We start from the raw sequence: 8,058 nt of genomic DNA, 5'->3' as shown, positions 1-8,058 counted from the left end.
TTCAAAGTTTTTTCAAGTCTGTCTTAAAACAACAGTCAGATGCCCATATAAACCTCGAAACAGGTTTTGCTTGATTTGATCATTTCTCCTGGTCATACCGGCCATTAGAAGATCCTTCCTAATGTGCTTTTCAATGCAAGTGATGGAGGACAAAATCCACCTCAATCCTCAGTCCTCAAAAATAAGGACTGCGGATTGAGGTATTTGAAAGTTTATCTGAGGATAATGTGAGACTTCAGCCATCTGAGATAGTCAAATGAAGTGGATATCTTCCAGTGTTACAGTCTTTTTATTAAAAAATTCCCTCTTTGTGTCTCAACGGACAGTGTTTTCCTGTCCAGCTGCATTGGAAGGATTATAACAAAAAGAGGGAATTTGGCACTAAAAAGACAGTAACTTTGAAAGATATCGACGTGATTTGACTACTTTGGACAACTGAAGTCTCATATTAGCTTCAAATAAACTTAAGTGCACTTTTGCATGGAAGGAGGCTTGTGGATTTTGGCTCCCATCGCTTACATTGAAAGCGCATTATGAAGGGATCTCGTAATGGTCAGTATGAACGGGAGGAATTATTGCAGCAAGAAAAACATGTGTCAATATCTATTTTGGCACCTGACTATTGTTTTAGGATTAACTTGAAAAACTGTGAACCTATCCTTTAACTCAGATAAGATCCTAGAAATACCTTAAGACTTAGAAGCCTTTGGTCTGATTCCTCTGATTCATAGAAAGTTGATGCTTTGGCCGCCGTTATGTTTGTTGTAAGCGAATATGGTCCACATAGATCGACAGCTCTAATTTTTGTCAGTTTTAATTTTTTGCAAATTATTTGGAGTCATTTTATTGTCCCCAAACTCCAAACTATCTATCTATCTAACAGACATGAGATTGTTGTAAGGTATGAAGCTGAAGTCATCCATTGAAGTCTGACATGCCTTCAAGGTCAAGAGGTCCTATCAAAGAATGAGACTTCCCACGTAAATCTGTTTCTTGAAGGTATTTTCATATATTCAGTTCATGCTCTAAACCACTGTGTTCAGAGTTATACCCAACAGGGGGCAGTATCCTTCCATCTGTGCTTTTGGGTGAATACTGCTCAAATAGAAGTGTCCTCTGTTATGCAACTTCTATTCAGTGGAGATACAGAAGACTAATGTAGCGTAGTGTACGGAAATCCTCCCAAGATTAGAATGAATCTGATGAAGCTCCATATTTAATCTGCTTGATCTGTAACTTATTCCAAACAGAAACAGAGAGAAAATGACTCTAAACAAGATTTGCATCCTACCCGTCTTGACCTGATATTATCCATAGGAGGACTATTTGTTCCAGTGATGGGACATTTATGATTAAATTGCAAATGCTTCTTTGTTGAGAAAAGGGTATTTTCAGAGAGCCTCACAGAAATACCTAGAAATACCCAGAGCACATTAGGCCCCTCTTAATGACACAGAAATGAGCTCCATGTTCCTCGTCAGTAACTGTCTTTTCACATGTGATTATAGTGTTAATGGTACAGATGGATTAGTGTATACACAGAGTGATTACTAAGCAGAAATATTAAATAGAGGAATCAATGGAAAAAAATCCTCTTAGGGTTTAGGAATGGGGGTTGACCGTTGGGACAGATCGGGGAGGGGGGGGGGGGGGGGGGGGGGGGGGGTTGCAGCCACCAGGGGCTCATACAGTGCAACGAAAGAACATTGCGGTAACTTTATTGACATTAATTGGCTGTGTGCTTCATGTTTAAGTTGTTTTCCAACAGGGAACAATTTCTTCCCTACAAGAAATGTTCTCTCTGATTATTATTTTCATTGTAGCTGTATATCTTCATAGCTGCAATGAAAAAAAACGAACCCTCTTCCTGTTATCAACAAGCAGCCCTTCAAAATAGTAATTATAATTTTAAGCACTCTTTAAGGCCTATTTTATAGACCGACATGCCTTAAGTGATGAGATTAAAACATATTTCGTGATGAGAGGTAAACAATATCACTTTTCCATACGCCTGAAAAGAAAATCTGTGTTTGTTTTGTGTTGCAAGGAAGTAAAACAAAATCCTCTCACAACCAACCATCCCCCCATCCCTGTTCCCTTTTTTTTTGTGTCACCTTTCATTAGTGTGATCAAGGTCCCATGTGGAAGATTTGGCACTCTGCTTGTCCATCACTCCCCCTCAGCATCCAGCCCCCTTAGTGTCAGTTACAAATAAAAACAAATATTGTGTTAAGCAATAGATTGTGAGGTTAATAAAATGTCCATCTGGCTGGTCTGTAATCCATTTTAGGAACAATACTAATGATGTCATCAACCGTTTTCAATATGGCATGGGGTTAAAAGGGTGGAAAAAGTGCATATGTGTGCATATAGACACACATGTATATTGTAAAGAGAAACAGGAAGTGAGCAACAAGACTTATAGCAGTTCTGCGAGGCTTTACTTAGGCATCGGCTTTATGTTGCTAACATCAGCATTTTACATTAACATGCTCTCAATAACAATGCTAGCATGCTGATATTCAGGTGTAGTACTTTTGTATGTTCACCATAGTTTGTTAGCATGTTAGCATGCTTATATTTGCTTTAAAAAAAACAAAAAGTATAGCTGAGGCTGATGGGAATGTAGGGATGTACTGCATATCATGGAGTTCTGAGATTTATTACAAATAATAAGATTCTCATACATCACTGCTCTTTGTACATCCGGGTCGGCTAGTCCTCTTTAGCTGAACCGCATATTTAGCCTATCTGTGAAGCCATTATTGGGTTGCAAGTTGCAAGTTCACTCAATAGAAGTGTGTGAACAGCTACGCTCTTCTGCAACTTGATCTAAAACTGCAAAATTTTTGTTTCTCCTCTTGAATTTAAATCATTGCTGCACAATCTGTCTGCTCTCTCATCTGGCTGCCGATGTGCTGGGGTGTTATAGAGTCTACATGTGTTAGTCTCATCGATTGTTAGATTGGTGGTATTTGTTTTATTCTGCTTATTTTGGGATCCAGACAGCTTTTGGGTTGTGTTAAGGAGTCTTGAGTTATCTTCAGTGGTAATAGAGGAAAAATCAGGAGATCAACAAAGTCATTAGGGTGCATCGTCTGGAAACCATTAAGGTTTGTACAAAATTTTGTGCCGATCAAATCGAGTAGATGTCTAGATATCTTACTGGATAAGAGAAAAATTTGACCTGCCGGTGGCGCTAGATGGAAAGTCAAGTGATCACCAAAGTCATCAAGATTCATTCTTTGAGCACCATGAATATCTGTCCTAAATTTCATGGCAATCCATCCAGTAGTTACTAATACAGAGAGATATTGTATTTCATTGCTGATATTGCTATGCCTAGAATGATGCTTACATAAAAGATCTGATTCTCCTTTTTATATGTATCTTTAAAGAGTTTGTAGTCATTTAGAAGACCAACGAGAAAGGTGATTCTTATAAATAAAGAAGTAGAGACGTTTCAAACAGTGGTGGGAAGATTGCTCGTTCCTGTGGACCCATGCAATCTGAGACACAGATAGATAAATCCACTCTGGCCCGTATTAACTTTTGCCGCTGGAATTTGTTCAAGTAGTACATTCTGTTACTTGGGGGAAAGCCAAGCTCCAGCCCAGCTCTCATATCTCATGTTGCAACTAATGGCTGCTGGCCGAGCTTTAGTCCTCAGCCACTGGGCCATCACGCACACAGGGAGGAGCGAGCTTATTGTGTAGGAGAGGGTTCACTCGCATGTTAGAGGCAAGGGCGTAGGTTTGGTTTTAACTTTGGTAGAGACATTTTTTTGTTGGACGGCCAAAATTGTGTATACTTCTTGCTCTCTCTCTCTCTCTCTCTCTCTCTCACTTTTTTCTCTTTCATAGGCACATGTGCGCACACACACGTAAAGAGCCTGACTCTGCAAAATGTTTACTTTACTGAATATGCATCTGCTGACTTGGCTGAAACCAGACTTGTATCAGGATTTTTTCTCTGATTTTTTAATGATAGACTGCTTAACTATACATCTGAGACCAAAATTAATATTTAAAATGAACATATCATAGACTGTCACAATAAATGTATAGAAACCTGTAGGTAATGTGATGCTCCGTAAGGTTTTCAAACCTCATCTGAGACTAATGTCCTTCTTTCAGTTTGTGGGTTTGGGTGACACAACTCAAGAGTTTCATGACAGAGCCACAGTGATGCTCAAATCTATCTTTAAACCATCTCAAAAACTTCTATATGTATTATTCTTCATTCAACTCCTGACCATATGGGTAGATCATTCATTATGATATCAGAGCTGCAGCTCACCTCTCTGTGTGTCTCTGTGCTGCTCAGGCTGCTGCTAACAGGATTTAGCTTATAAATAATGTTCATGTCTTAATGCAATAATAACTCTGCTCTTGATCCACTCATGGAAAAGGGGAGTGATGGCATTAAATAGTAATTTTTTCTCCCACTAATATCAAATGTTTGGATTTATTCCAGAACATTCTTATTTATCCTGCAGTACTAGGAACCTTTACATATAAATGAGCATCCGTTACATTCGAGCCCTTGCCAAACGAATTCACACAATGCTGATTAAGCCACTGCCAGGTAAATCTGTCTGTACTTCACAGTATACAGAGTTTTTAAATCGTGTGTTGGGTTTGACATTCCCACACTGGCCGGATGAATGCATGCTGTGCACCAGAGATTACTGCCGGCCGAGTGGCTAACTTCCGGTTAGCCTTCTGCTAACTTGAATGGGGATAAAATACTTAAATTGTGCAGCTCTTCTAGACTTTCCAGATGTTATCGGTTCGACTAGATCAAATTCTAATAGTGAAATGAGTCATTTCGCGGGGGTTGTGTGATGCTCAAAACAATTTATCCTCGCTTTTACAGCCGCAACAGTAGCAACAGAGTAGACTATGGCGGAGCCTATGACGTAAGCACGTGTTGATAGTATTTTTATAATTAGGGAGACAAAAGTCCTGCTTTAACTAAGCTCAACTGTTGCTGACACTTTGGTTCTTCTTTATAAAGGACCTGATGTCTTATTTGCTTTTGGGAGGAATTTTCACCAACAGTGATGAAGTTATTTACTTAAACAGCATGTCTGAGCAGCTATAACAAATTAGCTACCATCACCTAGCGCCTGAAATGAAATGTAATATCAAATGATCTTAGTTTTGTCTAATGAAGTTGTCTTGGGGATTTGCTATGTTTGGAATGTTTAAACTATAAATACTGACCGCTTCAGATTCTCCACCTCATCGACTCCACTACTGCTGCCAGGCTGCTGCTAGTCAACAATGTGCACAACTTGAAGTTGAGGGTTGCCAGATCATCAGGTTGAGTATCTCCCCACATAGGGTGACCAGACGTCCCAAAAAAATTCAGGAACAGTTGTCCCAAATCTTGAATCCTGTCCTGTTTGTCCTGAAAATTAGACTAAACCCGAGTTTTGATTAGTTATAGCCCAACAAAACATTAAATACTGATAGTTGTGAAACATTATTTTGCTGTTGCCCACAGACGTGCACTGTTCTGTACGTAGCCTACATTAATTATGGCTGTGGTAGCCTTTTTTTTAGCCGTGTACAGTATTGTGAGGACAGGGGAAGTAGAGCTGCAGGCAGCCATGGAGAAGGAGTGATCTGACATGCACGTCTCGCACACAGATGAACTGAATAAACGGATAATGATTTACACACTGTTACATTCAACACGGTCATTGCGTTTCTTTCTCCTAATGACAGACAGTTGACTTCATGAACAAAAATAATACATTTTAACGTTGAGTTTGTTATGGTTCTGTTCACAGTCTGACTCTGAGTCACTAGCTGCCATTCTCCACTGCTCCTCCAGAGGCCCTCAGACTCAGACTTTTCTCCCTTTTTTGTTTGGATTGGACTGAGAAAGAGAGAGAAAGCTGATTTCAGTTATGTCTTTAAAAGACTTATCTTGCATGATGATTATTTGGGTTGCCTATATTGGTTGGATCTGTCTTTGTTTTCACTTCGGTCTGAACTCACACAGCATATACTCTCTTCTCAGTGATGAAGAGAGGATTGTGGTGTGTGTTTTTGAATGTGCTTTGGCTTACAAATTGTTTGTCATAACTGCATTTGCCATTTGTGTGTCTTTGTGTAGTGTTTGAGCTCGGTACTGGTTTTTCCAGGGTTCAAACCCCTCATGTGTTCCTGTAGTCCTTCTCAGCCTGCTTTCCCCTGCTTACCTGCCCTGTGTTAGACTTGACAGCCTTGCCCTGTGTTTTACCTGCCACACCCTCCTAATCACCTTATTACCCAATAATCCTTATTCTGGTCCCTGCTCATCCCAGCTGTGCCTTGTTTTCTGATTAGTCCCCTATGTATATATTACTCTCTGTTCTCTTTGTTGTTTGTCAAGAGTTTCATCTGTTTCATCTTATCTAGGTTCCTTGTTTCATGCCAACCTGTTACTTAACTTCTGAACTGCAAGTAAGATCTTTAATCAGTAATTCTGCTTCAGTCTCTGCATTTGGGTCCACTGGCTCCGCTACCTGTGACAGAGTTTTGTTGACACTGAATGTATTATTCTGGACACGTGACCACCCCTAACCCACCCTGTCCTGACTTTCACCCATTCTCATCTGGTCACCTTACTCCTGTATCCTGTTCCTTCACTCTTTATCATAATAGTACACTCTTTCTTCTTTTTTTTTTTTTTTTTTTGCAGAAAACACACAAACCTGGCAACTTTGCAGATGTCTTACCTTTAACATTATGTGGAGCTAAAGTGGCTAGATTGTTTGAGATTGGTAAAAAAATATTGGTAGGGACAATCCAGCAACACCTTGATATACTGTTCATACCCAAATCTACGCCCATGGTTAGAAGTACTGAAAACTACTGTTTCTATGTTAGAAAATAACAACATTCTTTATGGTTTCTATTGTGCTAAACAGGCTCTTGTTGCATCATTGAGTTATGTTTTTCATTTTCTGTATTGTTCATTTTTCTTTTCTGCAAATGTGCTCATGTTCTCCTGACATGAATTCCACTTTCCTGGCTTTGATCATTTAAAACTGCCCTTCCCACACATGTAATCCTGTAGCTATAGCCTACTTAAAAGTGTTTCTGCTGCTTTTGATCGTTAAGTCGAAGAAACGAACCAGCAGTGAAAACATCCTTGGTGATTGTGCAACAGTTCAAACTGTCACACTGTATATGCGCTGTGGCCAACCAGTCTATCATGTGACATATTTACTGCTGTAACATATTTCTCTGTGTTGATAAAGTCTGCAAAGTCATATGAATGATGCAATGTAGACACAAGGAAAAGTGTGTGTTTGTGTTTTGTGTGTGTGTGTGGGTGGCGGACGGTTAAGGGTGGGTTGAGTGAGCGCTTAAGTACACAAAATGAAGTTTGAGAACAGTCAGGAATACAAACAAAAGAATATTATTTTCAGAATTCATGGAAATGCTTGTGTTGCAAAAATAAAATACATAAAAACTCATTTAACTGAATCTCATGCTCAGTTTGAAATAGATCCTGGGACTTTAGAAATAGATCCTGCTCCTTGAGAACACAAATGAGCAAGACTCCTTGTGTGGCAAAAAACAAAGAGCATGTTGATTAAAACCCTCTTCAAGGCCTGTATAGTTACAGTGAAATGATAGGATGATGTATGACTGGATGATGATGTGGTTTCTGTGTAAGGCTGCTAAATGTTGGGTGTACTAACAAACCGTGTATACTGTGAGCTCAGATACAGAAAGGTGCTGGGTCATCAAATGCTCCTTTTCAAACGTAAGAATTATACAGTATTTATGTTGTTTTATATGCTTGTGTCACTATATTATTATGTCATATTATATTTATGTTATTATATCATGATCTCAGTTTAGTCTATAAACAGCCGGGTGATACTGCTGTTTGCTTTTAAGGTGTGGACTCGAGGTGCTGCATAAAATAAGCAACATATAAATGCAACCTGCATAGTTGTGGTTTGAACGGATAATCAGCAAAACCTCTGTGAAATCCATTAAAACACATTACTTTACTCCACTTGTTATTGTTAATCTAGTCAGTCTCAAA

The sequence above is a fragment of the Thunnus thynnus genome, chromosome 19, assembly GCF_963924715.1.
Source record: "Thunnus thynnus chromosome 19, fThuThy2.1, whole genome shotgun sequence".
Classification (NCBI taxonomy): Eukaryota; Metazoa; Chordata; class Actinopteri; order Scombriformes; family Scombridae; genus Thunnus; species Thunnus thynnus.
This window is presented reverse-complemented; position numbering follows the sequence as displayed.